The following is a 25,382-nucleotide window of genomic DNA, read 5'->3' on the forward strand; positions in this document are numbered from 1 at the left end:
AAGATTCATTGCCTGTGTTCTCTTTCTCTTAGTAATATGCTTAGGCCACAAACAACTAAGCACAACATGAAGCAGTCTGATGGAAAATTCTTCAGAGCAAAGACGAATATTCTAAACAAATACTCTTTTTATAGAGTAGAACAAAAACTGCAAACGCTTTGAAAGTCATAGAACACAAACAAAATGCATTTTATGAGCTGGACTCTCAAGTGACTATTCATATGACAAATATACATTCTGGGATGTTGTTGAATTAATGGAAGCGCTTGATAGCAAAGGAAGGGAGAACGCAGATTATAATTTCAGTTGAACAAAGAGGCAGAGTTAAAATGTAATATATATATGGACCATGGGTTATGGGGATACTGTGCTTTTGGTTCATTTATCTTGTGCCAAGTAAGCCAGCCTGTTGTTCCAATTGTAAAGAAATTGTAGAAAGCATTCATCAGGCTTAAAGTGTAAGAGGGTGCTTTAAATCAGCCATCAAATGGAATTCTCACAAGCATCTAATATAAGCATTTGTATGGCAGATAAATTCCTTGAAGAGCTTTGGTCAACTTAAGTTGTATGTGATGTATAAAGTAGAGGCCAAATTCAGACTGGTTGATGGTAGAAGCAAGCCCATAAGAGTCAATGGAGAGGTTCCCACTTATACCTGGTTTGATGCCATTTTTAGGAATCCTGCTCTTGCACTTCACTATTCACAGTATAGAGAAGAGAATGCAACACACACTGAGTGTGGAAATGAAATTAAAATTATTATAATAAATGCAACTCAAACAGCACAAGACAGGTTTGATGTTGAAGGCCATGTACTGACCCAAATCCCTGGGTGTAACTCCATGAGATACCAGTGGGAGTTCTGCCATGGGCTGAGGGTGCTTCCTAGCCCTAAGCATAATTTATAAGAAAGCATTTATAGATATGTCTACACAGGGATAAAAATCCTGTGATTTGCCTGGGTCAGCTGACCCAGAGATGTGCAGCTTGGGTCTGAAAATTTGCTGCGTAGACGTTCAGGCGTGAACTTCTACACACCTATTTTTAGCACTGCAGGCCCAAGCCCTGCGAGCCTGCGTAAGCTGTCCTGGACCAAACATGGCAGTCCCGCGGGTCTTTTATCCTGAGTTAGACATACCTATGGTCTCCTCTAGAGGTGATGTCAAACCCAAAGTTGAATTTGACCTTTCCCTAAAGGAAACTCTCATTCTGTAAAATAAAGAAATACAAGCAGAAAGCAACTCAGAAATGCAATAGATGGAGAAAGAGAAAGGGGCCAAGGGGAAACAAAAAACAAATTGTCAGAAGTCCTGATTATCACTCATTAATGGCATAAATAAGGCCTTGATTCAGCAGAGCATTTAAGCATGTGAGTAGTCCCCGTGATGTCAGTGGGACTACACACATGCTTGTCATTACCGTGCTGCTGCTGCACCCTATATGATTTTATGAAAATATGCTAATGAGTGTGAATATAATGTAACTGAAATATACTTCATGCAAAAGGTCTCTTGTAAGGTATCATTACAAAGCTTATAATCTACTGAATGTGTTCATCCTATTTGTATGAATATGTCATTCTTGTATATGAAACTAGAAATATGACTTGTAAGTCTTCCTGTATTCGTGTGTGCTTGCAAGTGGGTAATAAAGTCTTACAGTGATATGTGATCATGTCACCTGAACTGGAATCCATCTTTAACCTGGTGTCTTTCCATTGAGAAGGAGGGGGTGGGAACCCAGAGAGGGACAAAGGATTCTCGCCCAGTGCAAAAGATATATAAGTGGGTGGAACAGAACAAAGGGGGATGCAATCATGAGAAATCCCCTAGCTACTACCTGAGCTGGAACAAGGGCTGTACCAGGGGAAAGGATTGTGCCCAGACTAGGAAGGCATCCAGTCTGTGATAGAAGCTTATTGAAACATCTGAGGGTGAGGTTTTATCTGTATTCAGTTTTCTTACTGTACTAGGCTTAGACTTGCGTGTTTTATTTTATTTTACTTGGTAATTCACTTTGTTCCATCTGTTATTACTTGACCAACCTATCACAGTGGCATAATCAGCAGGTTCTGTGCACAGCTGATTGCTTTGAGATACTGGTAGTGATTTTAAGTGAGGCTGGAGAGAGACTTCTCTGTCTCCTGGCCCTCCAGCCCTCTTTTCAGGGCCAGCTGGGCCCTGACTGGGCACAGTCACAGCTGTGGCTGCTTCTCTGATCAGCCTACTTTTGCTGCTTCTACTCCTCTATCCCAGCCACAGCCCTCTCCAGGGCTGCTTTTAACTTGCCCCACTATACTCCTCTTTCCTTCTCTGTATTTACAAAGACAGACCTCACCACTGTGGTATGGTGTCCTGCCACAAGTACGTTACCTATTGTCACATAAGGGATGTTGTCCTCAGAAAGCAGAGGATAAACTAGGAAAGGAATAAGTGCAGAGGAAGGAGCACAGAATTCCCAAGTGGCAGGGAGGAAAGCATTTTATCTTGGATAATGTAAAAGTATAAACAGTCCTGATCCTGCAGCCCCTGTGCAACAAAATTCCCATTGTCATTAAAGGGAACTTCAACAAAGAAACAGGATTAGACCCACAGAATGGGAATGTGCAGATGGTTGGGAGTAGAAACTGGAGTTAAGATGGTCAGAGACTCAAGCAAATCATTAACCACCTTACTTTTCCCCTTACTTAATTCATGCCCTTCCTTTTACCTTTTCTCCTTGGAAGACATCTCTAAATTTCCCATTTCAACTCCCATGGCCCTTCCCCTAGCCAGGAATCCTGAGGAATGCTCTGTCACTCTCTTTAGTCCTTATGTTTCCCTCTCTCTTTTTTTCTAACTGATAATGATGTTCCACTGATGTTTGACACAGCAGGAAGGTTAAGTGAAAACTCCCCTCTAACCAAATGTTCCTTTAATCCACTGGGGATTTTCTAAAGCTAGACAATAATACATCCTGTAATTAAGAAATAATGGACTTTCTGAAGTGATTTATTTCCATAGATTTAGTGTCAGGTCTGAAAAGCGACAGTTTAAACTGTTGCAGACCTCCAGTGTAAAACATTGATCAATCACCACAGAGACTATTTAAATAAGCTTCTGTGTTTCCGTAAGAGGCTGAATGGATACATCCTTCCTCTAAATATCTCGGAAACTGGGAAAGAAAACACACACACCAAGCTGCTGATAGTGTTATAATTTGGAATAGTAGCTGGAAAAATCATTTATAATGGTGGTGGTGTTAGTCTAACACAGCAGTTCAGCTCATTGCTTCTATGTTTTTCTACCCCTGGTTTCTGCCTGTGACACTCTTCGCACTAAATCTGACTGAATTATTCATTGTACAGTATTTCACAAACGTAGCTCCTTTTTTGAGAGCAGATCACTGAGTTGCCTCACATGCTTTTGGTCTGTCATAGCGTAAGATAATGATTTGTGGCAGGCAGGACTATTGTCTTAATTGTTTATAAAGTGCCATGCACATTTAGGGAGATATTATACATATATAAATAATATAAGGATTTATAATGGTAAGTTAGTAGCATGAGTAATTTACTGTACTTTTGTTAATTACTAGGCCTGATTCTGATGTCACACTGATTATACGAGCTTAATTCCATAGTCTTAGTGGAGTTACTCCTGCTTTACAGCAGTGTAAGTAAGATCAGAATTAGACTCACTATTATTATACACTTTTTTATTTTAAATTGTTAACCCTTGTTTTTTACTAAGTACATAAAATACTGTCAGTCACTACCATAATACCTAATAATACTTAGTGGCAGCATTTCATTTTAAAATAAATGCCAATGGGAAACAAGCCATAGCCATATCCCATGTGTATATAATGTGGATTCCAAATCTTTCTAAAAATATTATCCTTGATTCTCCAAAAATACAGGGTACTCTCCATCTAAGCGCCTTCTAAGCTGCACAGCCGCCCAGGCGGTCAGGCTGCGGCAGTAAGAGGCCCAGTCCTGGAGGACCTGCTGCAGCCAGGAGAAGAGATGCCTCTCCCTGCCTGCCCCAACAAATATAATTAAGCTAAAGTACTCTGAAAATGAAAGACCACACCCAGAGGTGAAAATGCAGTTTAACCTCTCTGGGCCCTTCAGTTCTCTGCCATTCTGTAACTACCATCCAGAATGGAAATAATGCCACTTATGTTGTGACGTGAATGCTAGGAACGAGACTGACACCAATACCTCAACTGATTAAACAGATCCCCAGCAACCCAGACCAGATTTAAACTGATGGTACAGAATCAGAATGCTATATCTCCCATTAACAATTCCCAGAACCATCTCTTCTCTCCTATTCAACCATATTTAGATAATAAAACTTAATTATAGAGTGTCTCTGTCATCCTGGTAAATTACACTTGATTAGGGCGGTAGATATATTTTTCTTCTACATGATCATGCCAATTTATTAAATAGTGGCAGGAAGTGATTTCTAACCTCTGGTTCAGAAAAAAATACATTTTAAAAGTTTGGCATCTTTCTATTTGTCTGAGTTGCATATCACATGGCATCCTCTCTGCACAATGATCAGATGAATATTTATTTTAAATGAGCATCTATTGTCATTTTACCCTCTACCCTGAAATAATAATAATAAAAAAAGGTGTGACACACCCAACGTGTGTCAGTGATCTTAGGTAGAATCTCAGAAAAAATAATCTGAGATGTGGTGCTGTGTAGAGACCAAAGGAGAATATTTCACACTTTTCTTGCTTCATAACAGGATTTTCAGTCTGGTGCAAGAAAAATTGCAAAGCTCAAGGATCCCAACCAGAAATCTACCACAGGTATCTTTCAATCTACCCTGCCAGCAAACTCTGGTAAGTTCAAGATATACGCTATCTTTGACTGATGCAAAGTGTATTGTATGGAGAATGATCCTCTAAAAGTTCAGTCTAGATCGTCAGCCCTACACATATATTCAAAAGAAACCACAAACATAGATTTTTGAGTAAACAGTTTTACATGCTTAGTCCTGAATTCCAAGCCTCAACAATTGGAGTTTGGTTCAAATATGCATCCTGAAAAATAATGGCTTTTGTGATGTTGGTTGTCCAAAACACTGTAGTCTGCAAAATTAGATTGGAAGTCTCACGAAAGTAAGCTTCCGAATGAAATTCCTAATAATTTCTCTTTTGGAAACACTTGCAAACACCACTTGCCACATAGTGATATTAAAGACAAGGTGGGTGAGGTAATATCTTTTATTGGACCAACTTCTGTTGGTGAGAGAAGCTTTTGAGCTACCCAAAGCTCTTGTACTTCAGGTCTAAAGAGTTCTGGGTAGCTCAAAAGCTTACCTTTTCTGTTGGTGAGAAAGACATTACCTCACCCACCTTGTCTCTGTAATATCCTGGTGCTGATATAGCTATCACAACACTGCATACATAGTGATTTTGACACTTCCTATCCCAGTCCCACCAGCTGGACCAAACGAGGAGTAAGTGTATTTATCTCTACAAAAGCCTTTCAGAAGGTGATAGAAGGCTTGGTTACAAACCCAGGTAATGGTGGAGAGGGTGATTGGTAGGAAAGGAGCTCTAATTTTATTCCATCTTTAACCTTGCTGCATTTCCTTTTGCCAACGAAAGCTACTACGCCATACACGCTGACTGTTCCACTAATGCGGCAATCAACGGATAAAGAAAAATGTTTCATCCCTCTACCTTTTACACTCTCGCCATCGTTTATTTACTTCATGACTAATTTATCTAGTGGAAGATAAAGTGATGAACACTGCTGAGGTCAGGACTAGCCTATTGCTTGAAATTGCTTCTCAGCCGTATAAGAATAGAAATTGGAAGGTGGCGAGGGAGGGGAAGAGATGAGGAGAAAATCATCTACTAGCTCAGTCCATCTTGGGATCAAAATGTTACCCTAACTGTAATCATTATCTTAATGAGACAAAGGTTGGACTATGGAAATTACATGTATTTTCCTGATACTGCAACTAAAGGATGTTCGGGCATGAAAAAAATTCATTATAAAAAGGCTCCCTGCATTTAAAAAAATGCATGTAGTATTTCATTACTACTGACTTCTATTTAATTGGGTTGTTTGTGGACACCCAGAGATAGGCTTACCTTCTCCTCACTCTTAATCAGTTCTGTTGTAGGTTGAAACCTGTGGGCAAAACCTGTTTGTTTAAAAAAAAATACGCTGAATTTTTAATTATTCAGAACACTCTCTGCCTAGCATCAAGGTAATTCTTTTTGTGCATAAGAAACTTAATAAAGGCAGCTGGGCTCCATGGGGGCATGGAGGGGAAGAAATCAAGAAGCCACTCTTCTAGTAAGTACAAAAAATTTCCATTAATTTCCATGATTTTATTTACTTGCTAGTAAGAGAGAAACCCTGGTCCCATTGAATTCAATGGCGAACGCCCATAGACTTTCATGGGGCCAAAACGGTACTCAAAGTACTTAGAGGATGGCTTTTTCAAAGAGGAATGGGGTATCCAAACCTCTTTGGCAGTTTTGAAAAATCTCAGCCAGAATATATTATATTGCCAACACAAACTAAGCTACACTAAACCTGGTTTGAAAACAAAATACAGCAATGCAAACTCCTAAGGGTCGAGCATGCGTAGGGATCACAGATATTGCAAACACCATCCCAGGTGATCCAGATGTAAATGAAATAATGGCTACTAGATTCTTGCTCAGAAGTCCTGGTATCCTTGTTATTTAATAAAAACATAGATTCTGATAACATTTCAAGGCTCCCACCATTATCACATGACAATGCAGCTTGCAGTCAGGTTTGGGTTCACCAAACCTTTGACTGGCTGCCAATCTCAATCCCTAATTTTGTCAGGTTTGCCCCTTTCTGGGGAGTCTCTCTCAGCTATTGATGGGGTTGAGTTTGATATAGAAATCCAAGTAGTAGGAGGAGAAAGCTAGAGGAGAATAGATTAGCTTGCTAAATAAAGAGATACGCATGCTGTAGCTGTTCTGGTCCCAGGATATTAGAGAGACCAGAAGACGAGTTCTATGAAAGCTTCTCTCTCTCACCAACAGAAAGTGGTCCCATAGGCATCGACTCCGTAGATGGTCCAGGGCTGCAGCATCCACAGAAAAAAAGTAGTGGGTGCTTAGTACCCACCAGCAGCCACCTCCCTTTCTTCCCTCCAGCACCTCTTGCTTGCCTGTGGCCCCAATCAACTCCTCCCCATCCCCCAGTGCCTCCTGTCCGCTGCAATCAGCTGTTCTGAGGCATACAGGAGGCACTGGGGTGCCAAAGGGAGGAGCGGGGTGGGGCACTCTCAGAGGAGGGGGCAGAACTGGGTGGGAAGAGGTGGGGTGAGGGAGCAGGAAGAGGCTTAGGGGAAGGGGTGGGGTGAGGGCAGGGTCTGGAGCAGAGTGAGGGTAGGAAGATGGGGGGCAAGGATGGGGGCAAGGCTAGGACAGAGTGGGGTGTTGAACACCCCCAAGTCCTGGAGGAAGGTAGCACCTGTGAGTGGTCCAATACAAGATATTCTCTCACACACCTTGTCTCTCACATAAAGAGATCAGAATTCTTGGCTATAAATATTTAGTATAGATGCTTACTTGAGCAAATTACAAGTTCGAAGTATTTTGCATGATTTCAGTGTCACTGTTGACTTTAATGGGTGCAAAGGGGCTAAAACTCTGCAGAGTTTCAGAAATTTAGGAAATATACCATTCAGTGCACTGGGACATCTGCAAGACCATACAGCTGCATTATTTATGGTATCATTCCAGAGCATAAATGTATGAAAATAATTTTGTGGTAATACATGCTATTGGGATGAAAAATGTAAAATGTTTTGAGGGGAAGAAGTTGTCAAAAGCTTGCATAGAGGAAAACAATTCATTTGGTGAAATAAAACATTCAAAGAAGCATTGTGTGGCTCTCAGCATTTTGGAAATGAAAGTTAATGAATTGTTACTCTAAGTAGATGTTTATTGAGAATCTGCATCATTGGTTGAAAGTAAAGATTTCATTCTTAAATTATGCTTCTTCCTCAGAATTTATATGGTTTTTTAACATTAAAAAAAGTTGAATGGAAAGCATAAGTTGCTACTTTTTGTTTAAGAGACTGAGGCTGCTTTTAAACAGCTGGCATATTTTAAATTACAAGGAAATTCAACTTCAGAAAGCTTAGAATAGGAAAAAAACAGTTGCCAGTAAGAAAATCTTTTATTTATAATACAACAGACTTACATAACTAAGCAAGTTGTTCCTCACGATTCTTTATGATGACTGTGTTGTGCAATCTGGCTTGACACTTGACCAACCAAAAGCCCATTAGCAGGTGCTGCATTATTTATATTTTAAATTGATTGAAGATTAAATTATACACGTTCAGCCAAAAACTATGAGAGCATTCCACAACCTCTTATTATGTATATTCTCCTTGCAGTTGTTCATTTGGAAGCGGGTATAGCTCATACACATCAGATATATTCTAGTTTTCCTAGTTATACAGCTTGCATGGTTATAACTTCAGCAAAATTGTTTCAGATATGTAGGTAAGTGATTGCTGTGCAGTAGAGATATGTAAATATGCCCACCACCATATGTCTGCTCCTTAACTCTCAACTCTAATCTAAAATATATGCGCGCACACACACGCGTTTAAATAGAACAAGAGTTTGTTTTCATATACTGAGGAGCAGTGACTGCTATACTTGAAGTTTCAAAATAGTTTACATTATAAAATCCCAATTTTCAAACACCTGTTGTCTACCCAAAAATGACTTTTTAAAAATTCTCTAGCTGTCCAGCCCCTTGTGATAGGAAAAGTGGGGTTGGTTTGTTTACAATCTTTACTATTTTAGAAACATTCTTGCCACTTATCCTCCTTTCTAGCCCCATAGGTTTAAAGTTGAAGTGGCTGAGGATTGAGCACAGCTATTTTGACAGACAACAGTTCTTAGTCATCCTCAAGTGTTACAAACCATCCTATTCACACTTAATGTTTCAGAAAGTTCAGACCTGGAATAAGGAATCCTCTATTCCTTCCCAGGTGGATAGATTCCAGTGCCTATGGATCAAAAGCGCATGGTGTTCTGATGGCCCCACCCAACAATGGCACTATTTCCATGGTGTCTATTGAAAGAATTCCAGACTACAGAACCTGAATAATCTAAGCCCAGGCCTCAGTTTGGGCTGGCCGAGAAGGAGATTGGTCTCCAGCAAAACTTAAAGCAGTTTAGAGCTACTTTAAGTCCAGCTGCCACAGCCCACCAGCAGCAGTTCTGTCAACAGGAATTGTCCGAGTGCAGCAATGCTACAACCATAGCTCCTTTCCCCAGCCATGCCCCTGAAATACCATGACACCAACAGGAAGTGAGTTTAATCACTGTTGCGCAAAGGGACCATATTCAAGCTGCAAGCCAGCAGACACCCAAGTGTTTCTCATTCTTTCATGCATACGTTAATTTTGTTGTTGTCTTGGTCCAGGATATCTTTGACAGAATTTTCAATAGAGTAAGTTATCTCTAACTCTATAAAAGTTCCTCACATAGCATTGCCTTGACATCACAGGACCTGCTCTGCCAGAATGGTTGCAACCTCAGGAAATAGACAAATAGACTATTATATGCATTACAGAATATGGAGGAGTCATTTCACCAGGTAGGCAGCACTGGTGTGGAACATAGCAGCTGCTTAACACCCCACAGCAATACTGCACAGCAGGTTGAGACTGAAAACACTATCTAGTTAAAAGCAATTTGAGTAGACAAAAAACTGAGATATGCTGGAAGTCTTATGGTGCCAGTACTAAAACATCCTTGTCATTTCTAAATATTATAGATGACACTTTCCTAACTCAAAAAAGTGTTACATCCAACATGAGGAATTCTATACTGGACCTTGTTTTGACAAATAAGAAGGATTTGGTCACAGAACTAAAAGTTAGTGTAAAAGCAGCAAAGAATCCTGTGGCACCTTATAGACTAACAGACGTTTTGGAGCATGAGCTTTCGTGGGTGAATTCACCCACGAAAGCTCATGCTCCAAAACGTCTGTTAGTCTATAAGGTGCCACAGGATTCTTTGCCGCTTTTACAGATCCAGACTAACACGGCTACCCCTCTGATAGTTAAAAGTTAGTGGTAGCTTAGGTACAAGAGATCATGACCTGATCACCCTTTGTTTATGCACAGAGTAAAGTCCAAACTAGTATTTTATATATGTAGGTTTTAAAGGGCCAGATTCACAAATCTGAAAACAATTATGAGCCAGATCATCTGGGAAATAGAAAAATGTGAATGATAATTGGGAATGGTTTAAGAATACTTCACTAGATACTACAAAAGCTATAACTAAGAAAGCAAGCCACACTGGCTAAAAACCTAAACTGGCTCAGAAGGGAAGGGAAGGGAATGGTCAGCAATAAAAATTAAGTGACAAAAAACAAGTGGAAGATAGGGAAATGATAGTAATGAGTATAAATTAGAAGCTAGGAATTGTAGAAAATTGATAAAGGGAGCAAAAGGACACAAGAAAACATCTATGGCTAGCAGAGTTAACAGCAATAAGAAGGTGGTTTTTAAAGTATACTAGGAATAAAAAAAAGAATCCTAACAATGGAATTGGGGCATTACTAGATGGAAATAGTAGAATAGTCAATAATATAGAAAAGGACGAAGTGTTCAATAAATATTTGTTCTGTGTTTGGATTAAAAAAACTAATTGGAAGAATGTAGTCATATCGTATGGTAATGAAACTCCATTTCAACAGTAAATTCAAGGAGATGGTAAACAGCTGCTATTTAAGTCAGATATTTTAAGAATCAGCAGGTCCAGATAACCAGCATCCAAGAGTTTTAAGACAGCTGACTGAGGCACTTGCTGGACCATTACTGTTTACTTTCAATTATTCTTGGAACATTGGGGAAGTTCCAGGAGAAAGCTAATGTTGTGCCAATATTTTAAAAAGGTTAAATGGGACAAATAATAGGCCTGTCTGTCTGACATTGATCCTAGGCAAGATAATGGAACAGCTGATATGTAACTCAATAAAGAATTAAAGGAGGGTAGTATAGTTAATGCCAATCAACATGGATTTGTGGAAAATGGATCCTGTCAAACTAAGAATTTATTTTTATTGATGAGAGTTGATAAAGGTAAAGGTGCATCATGGGAGTTATAGGCTGGACTCCCTAGTTGACCTACATAGGGGAATGAGTGCTTGAGGCACTCAAACTACAGCACCCATGAGGCACCATGGTAGCATTTTCAAATAAAAATATTTCATATTCAAATTGCCACTTTAAAATGAAAGTTTTCTGTAGAAAACAACCCCATTTTTCAATCAGCTCTAATCTATATACCTGGACTCCATTTAGATAGATTACATAATTATTTCCACAGGTAATAATTGTTCATTTTCCAGGTACACAAATGGACCTAACCTTGCTCTCATTAAAGGCAGACTTCAGTTACTGATTATGGCTCATAGTCACGAAATTGGAAAGTGCAAATTGCTTTATAGTTGCCTTATGTAGGATCAGAGTTTTAAGGTTACTCCATCTCAGTTCCCAGTGATCAAAGATAAATATCAATGAAACTACCCTCCTTAACAAGATTAAATAACTTTGGGTAGTGAAATGTGCCATCTTTACACAGTACGATACCATGCATGGGAATTTTCAGATGTTAAATTTGCTATGCAACAGAAATGTTCTGGGCCAAATTTTCAACTGCAGGAGCAACTAATGTGCCTTAATGGCTTAGTCCTGTCCAAATAAGACAACAGGGTTCTTACAACATCCAATGAGTGAGGTCTCATTTTGTTCACAGAGGAGTGTGATTTAGGAAGATGACAGGGAGATGAATAGATTGGTTGATATGAAAGTTGGAGAATGCCTTAGGGAAGAACTTGGGGTGAGACCTGAAGGTGACTGTTCTTGTGGAAAGCCATGTATGATGGCTCAACCACAAGAGCCTGAGTCTTCCTTATTCTTCCTGCACTTACGCATGCAGACAAATACTTGTCTGTGCAAACAGGTATGTGCATGGGCATGTAACTGTATGCCTAACAACCAGTTATCATATGCACTTACCTACTGCATATGCAAGTGCTTATGCAGGTAGTCAGATACTTTGCACCTGCAAGAGGCAAGCTCAAAATGTGTAAGCCTTTTCTTAAACCAATGAAAAAAAGGGTTATTGAGTACAATTAAAAATAAATTAGGGACTTCAATAAAAGGGCTATAGAGCTGGTTCTCAAAGTATGGTCTATGTACAATTACCAGTTGGTGGAGTCCTTCCCCATGGACCACAGAATATTTTGAGAGCTAAATATTGGAGGGCTGGAGCATTAAAAGAATCTCTCTGACATACTGATCCACAGAACAAAAGATGTGGGAAGTCACTGAGCTATGAGGCAATGAGGATTCCTTAGTTCACATAAGATCTATTATATCTGCGTGCAAACTTCTACGCAAATAAGACTCAAGTTAGCGTGGTTTGTATCAATAATAAAGAGCGAGATGAAGTATTCATCATTATTCATTTTCTGCATGTTCATAAAAATTTCTCCATAAATAAGACAATTCTTTTTTTATAAATGTGACCTAGAGTTTATTGGGCAATCTTCACTTTCATCCGAGTTTTGCCTAAGAATGGAGACCCAAATCCTCAAAGTTATTTAGGCACTAAACTCCCATTAAGAACAATTGGAGTTAGGTGCCTAAATACCTTTGAGGATCTGAGCCAAAACAAAAAATTAGCAAGGATTTCAGCCTGGGAGAATCAAGTTTTAGTGCCTGGCATGATCTTGGCAGTTGTCCTTTCCTGGATCATCCAGCAGCTATAAAATTGCTTGAGTTTTTGTTTTTTATTTTTCCTAACATGACTTGCATACCTATAACTTCCATTTTAGCAGAATGAGCCACAGGTTTGTCGCATATCATGTTCAAAAAGGTTAATTTCCAGCTGCTTTCCCTCTCTTTCTTCCTATTGTTCTCCTCATTGAAAATAAAACTCAGCACTGGCCCGAGCTACTCAATTTTATTTAGGGAGGGAAGCTGCTAGTGATTAAAAGCAATCTCCTCTACTAAGGTAGACTGAAAGTTATTCATGTAATCTAGAATTAATTTTACATCTGGCAGCATTACTTTAAAGGTTATTTCTGACGACTCAATTACTGAACAACTTTATTGGGCATATTTCCATATAACTAGATGGAAAGAGGGGTACTTTAGGGTTGTGGGTAAGCATTACCACTACATGATGTTTTGTCCATTCACATAAATACAATGTATCTTCTTGCACTGTTAGGACCCATATATTATATAATCTATTAAGTCCCTTGGTAATTCTTTTTTATGGTTGCAACAGCAGATTTCACAAGTGTTCCCTCCCATAGATCATTAATCAAGAACTTCAATTTCAGCCGACACTCTAATAAAATAAATGGACAAATAAATTCCTTACATCAGCTGGAAGTGATTCATAATCGTCTTTTGTTTGCACATACAGATATGGAAGATGAAATTCAGTTTCGTAAGGACTTTTTAAAAATGTTGTGAGGCAAAAGTATTGACAACTTCCACATCAGAAGTACAAACACAAAATAACTTTAAAAGTCCAGTTTCAAAAGCTCCGCATGGAATTTAACTCAATAGAGATAAAGTTACATTACAAGCCTTTACTCAGTTTGAAGTTTGCCCAAAATTAATAGTCCTATTTTTTTTTTAAGGAGGCGCTGCCTTGATTACAATGGCTAGGGCACTGGAAGTCAGGAGATAGGAGTTCTAGTCACAGCTCTGACACTGACTTCAGTGGGACCTTGGGCAAGTAACAATCTCGCTGAGCCTCTGTTTCCACCCTATTCATTTCTATCTTGTCTGTGTAGTTTGCAAGTTCTTCAGGGCAAGGACTAGGTTTGTGCAGCACCTAAAATAATGGGATGTGGATCTCAGCTGGGACCTCTGAGCACTAATTACCAAATAATAAATAAAGTTTACTTCTTATTATAAAGAGTTCTATCAGCCTACTGAGGGACAAATGCTCCTTGCCCTATTCAAGTCAGAAGTGCCACTGACTTCAGCAGCACCATTTCCAGTAGCACCACAAGTTTCTCTGCGATCCTGCACACAATCCCTTTCAGTATGACAGTAAGGCAAGCCTTCTAAGTAGTTTATTTCTTGCATGACTAAAATCAGATGGCCTTATAGAGTCATCTAAATAAACTCCACTACCTGCTATTTCTTATTTACACAATTACTTTAAAGTGTTTTCTTACTCGCTCTCGAGTATTTCCAGCACCCTCTCATTTTAAAACAATCATACGCATCAGAATTAGTTACCAAATTAATTCTTCACAAGGCATTTGCTTACATCTTAAGTTAGTATTTGCTAACATTACATTTAAGGGTAATTGAGTAATTAGAAACACATTTGCCTTAAGTAATTTGTTTACTCACAATCAGCACAAAGTTGATAGTTTATTTTAGACTATTATGCCTTTGAAACAGAGGAGGGATTACCTAATAGAAGATTAAGTAGAACCTCATTATGAGGACAGGTGAGGGAAGAGGTTGAGCAGGCAGGGAAGGGGGCATTTTCTGTGATTTAAAAGATATTGAATTATTTTAGTGCTCAGAGAAAGAAGATTGAATAACTGTGGCTAACACCATAAACTGCATACGTCAGTCACCCTGTTGGCCAACACTCTGGGGACTGAATGGGGGAACTTTTACAGGATCTGCTTCAGCTTGAGCTAAAGAGCCCATGCTCTGTAATTGGGAGCGGTGACAACTCATGTCCTCCATGGATCAGCACAGAGGGGGATGCAACACACATTCAGCAGCGGGTTACAAGGGCAAACAGGCACTTCACAGCCTTTCCCCAGTCAGTTTCCTCACCCACAATGCCCCTATTAATTTAATTCGTGCATCTCAATGGAGGCTAGGCTCTGATTCGGCACATGGAAGTCAGCGGGACTTTCTTCCTATTCCCACTGAAGTCAGTTGTCAGCACCCTAAAGGAAGACTGGAAAAGGGATAGTTCTTTAACTCCTCAGCTTCATAAAGAACAATGAAGTGATCCTATTTTGCCACAGTTGCTGGGAGCTGCTTAAAATAAGGTTCTGAGCCTTTGTGGTGAGCTATTGATTGATCATGTATGACTCAGATCAAGTATCACACAAAACTGACTAATAAGATCTTGTCCACAGATGTACTGGTCTAAGCATAAAACCCAGGAATGATTCTTTGAAGCTCAGTCTCATCTTTGGTTCTGGAATCTGTCCTGACTAGTTACTGGTGTGTAAAGTCTACAACATAAAAGATCTTGGAGTCTACAAAGGTTAAAAGTGCACTGGTAATTGCTGGTGAATGGTCTCATTCCAAAGCTTCACCAGCTCTATTGTGGGCTTCATAGTCTCTTTACTGTAGGAGGGACTACAGAGAATTAGAAATCTAGAGCTCAAGGTAATGCTGTGAGTTTGGCAAAGGTGTGAAGGGCAGTAGGTACCCAAACTCCCATTGAAAGTCAATGAGAGTTCGTTGCTTAACTGTCCTTGCCTTTGAAAATCTCTACCACATTGTCTTAGTGTAACAATGGGCTAAGACTGGGCCTATCTGAAGGAGCCTTGAGATGTAGGTATAGCTCTGACACCTACAACATTCCAGTCTCTTCCATTTTCATTGCGAACCTCATTCTACTGTTACATCAGCACTTGAGACTACTCAGGTTGACTTTAAAGTGAACCATGATGGCCAGCAAAAAAAAAATAACTCAAATATGCATCAAATTAGTATTTTCTTAAAATGCGGTAGCAAACCTTTAAAAGATATTTTGAATTTGTTCTAGAAGTTGTCTCTTCTCTCCTATGTAATCGGTCTTATGAGACTCCAGGTCTGAGCAATTCTCCCTAGCCCATAAATAATCTAAGCCAAAATATTCTAGTAAAAGCACAGTTCCCATAAAACTAGGATCTTAAGTTAATGCTCCCTGAATAAACCCACAAGAGACCTGTTCAATAAAAACCCCAGCTCAGTGTATCTGTAGCACATATCTCCCTGGAATAGCTCAATACAAATGTAAAACTGGGTGTTTTGACAGTTAAAGGAGAGAAATGTATGGTGTGTCAGAGAGAGGGATGTAGTGTCATTAAATCAAAACAATAACTTTACATCTGCAAAGACCCTTTCATCAGAGGATCTCAAAGCGCTCAACAAACATGAATTAACGAAACCACACAACATCCCTGTGATATAGAAGAGCATGAAGATGGGGAAACAGAAGTTGTAGTAACTGAGCTAGGACTGTAACTTACTCTCTGTCCTGAGTGGTCCCAGGCACCCACCCTCTTGCAATTGGACTGCAGAGAGAAAATGTAAAAAGGAGGTGTTTCTACAAAATAATCAATTTATGTGTTTTACTTATTCACATCATGTGTGGGGATTCAGTCTAATTATGCTTTGAGGTGTGTTAGCTGAGACTAACAACATATTCCTGTGTCCTATTACTGGCATGTTCATGGTCATCTGTTAGCCCTTAATAGGGTTGAAATTATCTTATCCACCCTTCCCATTATTCTTGATGACAAGTGAATAATATGAATGCCCAGTAGTGCTAGGCTATATATCCTTCCCTTACAGATTGGGTTTGATGATGTAGTGCTAACAAATATATCTGTGGAAAGAAAACAGATGTGCTAATCTACAAAGATTTAGGCAGAGGAAGTGGCCATCAATCTGTCAAGACCTCAGTGTCTTTTCCTTCCTGCTTGACTACAGAGATTTTCTTTTTTCACCATCTACATCTAGCACATGGGGATTCTGTGCCATGGATCAGAGTTGGACTGGGTTTCTTCAGGACAAAGGGATGCTGTATAATTGGGGTTGGGGATTTCCCCATTATTTAAACCAATTCAATCTTCTAGAATTATTTTTTTTTAACTCCAAAAGCCAGATGTCTACACTGCAATTTTATAGCCCAGCAGCCCGAGTCAGCTGCTGTAAGCCCGCTGAGGTAGGGTGACCATACATTCTGTTTTGGCCAGAACGGTCCTCTTTTTTAAGTCCTGTTCTGGCTATTCTGACCTTTTTGGCAAAACTGTGCATTTGTCCCATTTGCTCTTCCCAACTGAGGATCAGTTGGCAAGAGCAACTGGGACAAATGCCCAGTTTTACCAAAAAACTGAGGCGTGACCCCTAGTGAGGCATGGAGGAACGTGCAGGGGGAGTGGCAATGCCAGCCCTGTGCAGGAGGGAGGGATCGGAAGAGCGGCTTGGGCCGGGCCAGCTCCGTGCAGGTGGGCAGCAGGGGGTCTTGGGTGGGCTCTGTGAGCAAGAGGCAAGGAGGCAGCCTCAGGCTGGCCCTGCACCGGCAGTGGGGCTCATGCTCATCTCAGACCAGCCCCATGGGAGGATGGCAGGAGGGCCTTGGGTCTGCTTCATGTGGCGGGGAGGAGAGAGGCCTCAGGCTGGCCCTGTGCTGACAGCAGGAGCGGGGGAGCTCATGCTGGACTCACACAGGGGAGAAAGAAGGGCCTCAGACATGAGGCATGGAGAAGGGTGGGCTTGCACCCATGTGGGGGACGTGCTTAGGCTGGCTCCATGTCATGTCCCATTTTCCCTTTGGGAAAATAGTCACCCTAAGCTGAGGATGTTTTATTGCGGTGTAGACATACCTTGGAAGACCAACACAAAAGTTCCAATAGACCTGAGAATATCATCCTATGTTCCTTCTCCCCACCCCATCTCCACTACTTTCAGGTCTGATCCAAACTTTTAAACCCACAACATTCAGTTGAGTTCAAAACCAGGCAAAATTAGTCTGACCCTTCCCAGATTGCCATTCTAGTCCATGACAACAATGTTGGGTGTTTCAGCATCCTGCAGGATTCCAAAGCACTCTACAAACTTTATATACCCAAGACTCATTTCACCTTCCCCTGGAATGCAGCACAGCAGCAGTTTGACAGCACACAGCAATATTACATAACTACCAAGAAGAAGAAATGAAGGAGGATGTCTGATCCAGCTGAAACTGCAGAGGAAATTTAGGGAGGTGGAATATAATTACCCAAACTGGAATTAGGCCAGGACTTTTTTCTCTAACTACTTCCAAAGAAGCACTGAAAAATATATAACGTTTTTGATTAAAGTCTTGCTATTGAATGTAAACTTTCTGTTCTACTCTGAAAAGCATCTGTATAAAAATAGTCCCTTCTTGCTGAATGGACAGTCTTAAGTGACTGGCTGGAGTTTTATCTACTACTTTTTGACTAAAATGAGTTTCTCTTTTTAATGCCAGTAATCCTGAATACAGATCTGAAGAGCAAGGTGGATTCTATTGTGCATCCTCCATCTTCAATAGAATCATTAACCAAGTTCCGACTGTGGCATATTATTGTTTGGGGAGTTTATAAAAATCAATAAATTAATCAATCACAAAGAAACAAGTGATGAAAAATACAGAAAGGTGAAGGACTCAACAGCTTGTCTGTGTTGTCTGCATGCTTCTCAGGATGTCCAGTAGAATTATGCTATTTGACTACTCAAAGCAGCAAAACCAGACAATACTTCAAACACATGGCACTTTAGGGTGGGGAGTTACAGTAATAAAATAGCAAAAGACTTACATGAAATGGAAAAGGAGGGAAGGAGGTCTGATGATGCTCAGTTCAGAAAGAATCCCAACTTGAATTGTGACTCCAAGATGATTTTGCAGGGCTGGAAGTTGGGTAGCTGGGTGGGGATTTCTAAAAAATCAGTGAGTTAAGTAGGAAGCCCATAATATCAATTTACAAATCACTCAGGGCCCAATGCAAAAATTCGTTGAAATCAATGGAAGGAATTCATTGATTTCAATGGGGTTTAGATTGGGCTTTTTAGGACTAAAATTTTAAAAGCTCCTTTCCTACTTTCTTTCCCATCAAGATGATTTTCCTGACTCTTAATTAGAAGAGAGGCACCACCTGATTCCACCAGAAGCCACACAGCTAATGGAATCACAAGGATTGGACTGTAAGTGAAAAAGTCAAGAACTTCTGTTGTTTAGCTCTGGAATATTTGGAAATAAGAACCAACACAGAAAACATGCCTGACAGGTATGGTAGAATATTACATTTTGTAAAGTTGACTGGAATAAGGGAGAGGTTCAAGATTTATTTGATAGTTAAAATAAAAAAGTTCCTTCATCTGAGCTATTGGTACAATAGAAGGCTTATACAGGCAATTATCCACTAAAGTAACTTTACAAAATTCTCCTCACCCTGAGCTTGTGACATTATTTTGATGGGCAAGTAAAATCTGTTTTTTCCAATATCAGCCTCATCGTAGTAATGAACAGAGTTTTTGCCGGTGCTAGCAAACTCTCATGAGAGATTTGCAAGCCTGAATTAAAAATACATTACCCTTTCCATATGAAATATTCTTTTTACTGCAAAGTCACAGAAAACTTAGTATGTCCTGGTCAAATGTGTATTTCTTCAAATAAACAGCAAATAAATATAAATAACATTTTTTTCACTGGAGTGGGGTTCTTTGTGTTTGAAAGCTGACTTATCCTGGACTTGTTTAAGCAATTGATAATTCTCAGAATGCTTTGTTTAATGAACTAGAAAGTTAGCCCCAGCAGCATTTGTATTCCGAACAACAAAAGAGTTCTTTGCTGAGTGGCTGAATTATAACTGCAGCAAATGACCAACTGGAGTCAATAGGATTACTCACATGAGTAATTACTTCTCAATGTGAGTAAGAGAGTTAGCGTATTAGTTGGCATCCAAGTGCATTTGCTGAGTGTAGCTAAAGAGCCACAAATGCTTTAAAAATTACAGCTAGAGTTCCAAAGTGAGTGCCACACCTTAACACAAGAAATCTATTGTTCAAAGTCAGTTCTAGCTGAGCAGGCAGCATTCTGTTCTGCACAGCATCCTCTGAGTCCTGCAGTTCATTCCAGTATGATGGTCAGCCCTTTTTATAGGAGCTCTGCCACACACCTGCACAGGTGCATAGTAACAAAGTCAAATGCTCACATGGACACACCTATATATGGAGCTTAGTGCAGGGCTGGGGCCATAGGTTCTGGCAGTTGCGTTTGCATATTTGTTTGTACCTAACATACACAGAACTATCCAGCACAATTAGTAATTTGCATGCCAACACCACCATTGAGGAATCTCACTGGCCAATGATGCATGCAAATATCTGATTCATGTAGGCATACATGAAAACAATAAAATAAAGTATACGCCAATGTATGCGACTAGCTGAAACTCTGGGGCTGTCTGCAGGAATATTTCATTCAGTCCTTCTAGAGATTCCTGCAGCTGTGCGTAGAAAAACTTCACAATGGGTTAGGAGAGGAAGTGAAGAGAAATATTTCCTGGGGAATTTTAAAATAACAATTATACAAATTAGATGTTGACCAGGACATGCAGACTAACACTCTTAAGAAAAATCTCATGGAACTTTAATTTGACCTCTCCTCTGAAAGAGGGCACATGCAGTCTCATAGTAAACCCCATGATGGGGTATCTGTTTGTGTTGACTCAAAAGAATGAATGTCATCTCCCATCACAAACAATTTCTCCCAGTACCATGAGTTTCCTATGAAGGTCTCTCATCCAAGTGCTGGCCGGGTTCCAACCAGCTTAGCTTGCAAGATCTAACAAAATCCAAGATTAAAGTGGAATAACTCCAGGCACCAAAGAGTGCAAAAATGTATACACAGCAATTCAGGGAATATTAATTCTGCCAAAATGAAAAAAAAAATCAACACCATACAACTAACAATGTTTTCTGCCATCAAGTTATTCTTTCTGCTGAGGTGTTCTACCCCTTCTCCTACGCTGTGTCTGTCTTGTCTATTTAGATTGTAAGCTCCGAGCAGGAGCATCTAATGGTCTATGTTTGTACAATGGCCAACACAACAGGGCCCTGTTCTTGGTTGGCTCTTAGACACTACTGTAAACATGATTAAATAAAATAATAATGATTAATAATAATACAAACAAGTGGGAAAATAAGAAAAGTAACATTCTCATCCTCACAGCGACACTAATACAGTGCCACAAGATAACATGCCTATGCCAGAAGTAGCATGGGCAATTGATAGGAAATTGAGAAGTATTCTCTACATTCATGAGTACAGACAGATTTACTTAATATTACAGTACTTGCTGCCACATTAGCATAGGCCCTCCTGCTCCACATGGAGATGTTCAGTGAAACCTAGCAGCCACTCTAAAGTGCTTGAAACTTAGCATTTTAAGAATAGCTTTGGAAGCTTTCATGGGGGGAGGGACTGGATGCCACAGTGAAACTCAATAGGTGGTTCAGTCCTCCCAATAGTGATTTATATTTAAAAACACTGAACTCTGTTTAAAAAAAATGGATTCACCTGCTGCTGAGTAAGTTCCTGAAGGCTCCCAAAGTAATATGCCTGCTCTTGCTTCCCCAGGCATTGCCAGTGCCTCTTGCTCAGATGCTGGTGAAGGCATCATACACATTTTTGTACATAAAGGGAACAGATTTACATTCTTGTCTCTCTTTTCTAAAGAGAGATCATCTTGAGAAATGAGCCTAATGCAACTTCTTCCAATAAATTCTCCCCAGGTCCCTTCATAGAAGCATCTTGAGGAAAAAATAGGAGCCGGAAAGAAATTGTTGGATTCTGATGCAGAAAAATAAGATTGGTTTTTTTAAAGCAATGCAAAAGTTACTGATCCGGACAGGAGACTAATGAGTGAAGAGGAAAATGTTAAACCTCTGCAGCTCACCTGAACCAGCCTTCATACAAAGCTAGTTGCAGCTGTATTTTTCATGAACAACCAGTTTGAGGCAGCTGTATTGCTAATTAATTAAGCACACTAAAATACATTTCTAGAGGACAGCAGGCATAATCATACTAGTCATGCAATAAAGGCCCAGAAGTCTCCTCCCTATCTGAGGCCTTATTAACCTTATGTAACAGCCATCTTTAAAAAAAAAAAAAAAGAACAGAGAGATGGACAGGTCCTATGGGTGACCCCAAATAACTAACCTTTCATTGAGCTCTCAGGCTTGTAAGGGTCTATCTGGTAAGTAATCTCTGTAGGTTTCCTATTGTCTTTTCAGCAATGCTTAACATACACTTTGTGCTTACCATTAAACAAACAAGTATTAGAAGTATTGAATGTATTTCTAAGGGGCTTGTCTGAATATCTGATGGTGTGCAGCTACGATTCTGTTCTCTGTGCACTGGACCTTCAGATGGAGTTTTGCCTTTTACTTCAATGGGGTCAGATTGTCCCATCTCCCAGCATGAAATCTGAAATGTATCCACTTCTGCTGGAGAGAGAGACACGCTTTTGATCTCAAACCTTGTCTGTGTCACGAACAGAAGTGGATCCAATAGAAGATATTACCTCACCCATCTTGTGTCTGTAGAAAATTGCATCTCTGTATTTTTACTTGCAACAATGACATTGGTAAAACATTTAAACAGCCAGTTTAGAAGATCTCTGTTTGTGTGTGGGTTTCTAAAGCCATTTCATAATAAAACTGAATTAATGACAAGGCAGCTAACCTATTTAGTATGCTCTCCTAGCTCTGAATTCTTTCAAGTGTAAATGTTTCATTTAGTTCTTTCCCTCTCATTTACCAAAAATCCCTTTTAACTTTAAGAAATTTAATAACAGACAGGGAGTGGACAAACCTTCACAAATTTAAGAATTCATTTTACAAAACAGAAAGCAAATTAGATATCTCAATTTCTCTGTAGTTCTCAGTCTTTGGAGGACCAGTACTAAAGAAGAGTAATAAAATAGCTTCCTCGTCAAAGATGAGCCCTACTGGTATTAAGGCCTGGTTCATATACAGAGACAAGCTCTAGGCTCAGGGGTGCAGTCATGACTAGAACTTCAAAGTAGTTAGTGCATAGAACTGAGGATATTACACTGACCTAGTCAACTGTGTCACTACCAGAGAAGGCAGAGTATAATAGTAGGATTTTATGTTTATATTTTGGATAATTTAGAATGAAGGATAAAATAATGTAGCATGTACTGATGTATGATTTTACCATATCCTGCCAGTCACCCTTTTTGACCAGCAGAAAGGAATGGCCTAAGAGGCCATTAGTAATAACACATCAGACAGGCTGCCTGTGTCTGAACTGATGTTAAGGCAGGAACAAACCAGAACAGTCCTTATGGCTGATTACGGTCACCTTTTGTTTTAGGATAAGTTTTCATTACAGTATTTGCTATAAGGTCTTGTTTCTTATCTGCATTGCAAATGAAGTCGTGTAAGATTCCTTTGTAATCCCTTTAGTAACCATATAACCCTTTCTAAAATGTAATCCTGTCTGAAATGCTCTGTAAAATTGTTTGGTGTGAGTTAAGGATGTGTGCATGGTTAAGGATGAGTGTGAAAGCCATCACAAATGTCCAGATGGCCAAGAAAGAGTGAGAGACTTGGAGAGACAGCAGGAAACAATCAGAAAACATCCATTATATCTGATGCTAAATGAGTTAGCAGCACTGAGCCTCAGTGGTGAGGCAAATACCACCCCAAAGGCGAGACAAATAAAGATAACAGCAGAAAACCCCAAGACTAATACCACTTAAAGACTAATGATTACAAAATGACATTGCAAAATCTGCAGACTAAAGTGGGAATTTACAAGTGTAAATCTGGGGGGTTTGCCATAGAAATCTGGGTTCAGTCCTGCAAAGCCTCGGAGCATTGGATCGTGACCGACAGAGCCCAGCTCCTCACTCGTGCTCAATCTAACTGGCCATTAGATTGACTCGAGCTATGACAGACTGGTAACTATAAGACCATCTGCAGGACTGTGTGTGCGTGTGTGATTGAATGCATATGCTAACTCTTGTATTTTCAATAAACGCGGCGTATTGCCTTTTCCCCTGAAAAAATCCCGTGTGCTTTTTATAAGCATAACAAGAGCGGATATAGGAACCACTGTAAACCTAGGAAGCCAGTTTCCTGTGCTGTAAATAATTCATTCCCACGCCTAAGGAAGTCTGAAATATACCAGGTCTCACTCCAAGAGGTATTAATTGTCCAAAAATTAGACATGAAGTAGTTGTCCAATCTAATTCCTAAAAATCACACATTTCAATACCTAAATCCTCCCTCTCTGCCCCCTGCTTGCCAATACTCTGCAATGCAATGGAAATGGTATAGTGCTACCACACTGAAGGGCAAGGTCATAGAAAGCCTGCATGAAAGCATGGTGAGATATATGGGCTTGCTTCTCTGGTGGAAAAGTCAAGTTCCCCACTTCCTCCATTCGTCTCTGGGTGGGCAGCAACAGCCAGTGCAGCTGAAAACAATACATTCCATTCCCTGGTACTAATGCAACTTGCTGGAACTCCAAATCCCAGGGAACTTTTTCAGGTAGAAACCAAGTGTGGCAATATTCAGTTCAAAGGAAAAACAATTTGGCAAGTTTTAGCATGCGACGTCTGTGGCAGACAACTGGAGCACCATCAAAATTTCTAACACACGCACACTTTTAATGGACCAACTTCTGTTAAGGAAAGAGAAATTTTTGAGCTTACTCAGAGCTCTTCTTCAGGAGCTCTGCTTAAGCTTGAAAGCTGGTCTCTCTCACCAACAGAAGTTGGTCCAATAAATATATTACTTCCTCCACCTCACCTCTCTAATCTCCTGCAACCAACAACACTGCAAACATATATAAAACTGCACACTGTGACAGATCCAAACCAGTGGGGTACAGGAGTCTGGTAGAGGGCAAATATACTGGTCAGTTGATGAGTAGTTTTCTGTTCCCTGAGTGACCAGAGCAGGGGCTGCACTAGAGTAATCAGGAACCTGCTAGAACTAATTAAGGCAGACAGGCTGATTAGAACACCTCCAGCCAATCAAGGCAGGCTAATCAGGGCACCTGGGTTTAAAAAGGAGCTCACTCCAGTCAGGTGAGGGGGAGCCAGAGGACAGGAAGTGTGTGTGAGGAGCTGGGAAGAAGAAGTAGTGCAAGGAGCTGAGAGTGAGAGACTATGCTGCTGGAGGACTAAGGAGTACAAACATTATCAGACAGCAGGAGGAAGGTCCTGTGGTGAGGATAAAGAAGGTATTTGGATGACGCCATGGGGAAGTAGCCCAGGGAGTTGTAGCTGTCATGCAGTTGTTACAGGAGGCACTATAGACAGCTGCAATCCACAGGGCCCTGGGCTGGAACCCAGAGTAGAGGGCGGGCCTGGGTTCCCCCCAAACCTCCCAACTCCTGATCAGACACAGGAGAAGTGACCCAGACTGTGGGGAAGATCACTGAGGTGAGCAAATCTGCCAAATAAGCACAGGACCCACCAAGGTAGAGGAGGAACTTTGTCACAACACTTATAGTCCCTTTCAGCCCTGGATCTGAAAGTACTTTACAAGCCTCACCATATCCCTGGA

General features: G+C 40.2%; 1 protein-coding gene across 2 annotated transcripts in view; it reads left to right on the forward strand.

Annotated features, from left to right (window-relative positions):
* The window catches only part of LOC127055578 (uncharacterized), a 433,156-nt gene that overhangs the window by 118,536 nt on the left and 289,238 nt on the right, over positions 1-25,382 (forward strand). Inside the window, exon 2 of one of the 2 annotated variants that reach the window (XR_007775515.1) lies at positions 10,033-10,077. The exons of the other annotated variant lie outside the window; for it this stretch is intronic. The gene's annotated coding sequence lies outside the window, so the exon portion shown is untranslated. Of the gene's footprint in view, positions 1-10,032; positions 10,078-25,382 lie in introns of those variants that run through there. 2 annotated transcript variants of the gene reach the window in all.

The sequence above is a fragment of the Gopherus flavomarginatus genome, chromosome 7, assembly GCF_025201925.1.
Source record: "Gopherus flavomarginatus isolate rGopFla2 chromosome 7, rGopFla2.mat.asm, whole genome shotgun sequence".
In the NCBI taxonomy this organism is placed as follows: Eukaryota; Metazoa; Chordata; order Testudines; family Testudinidae; genus Gopherus; species Gopherus flavomarginatus.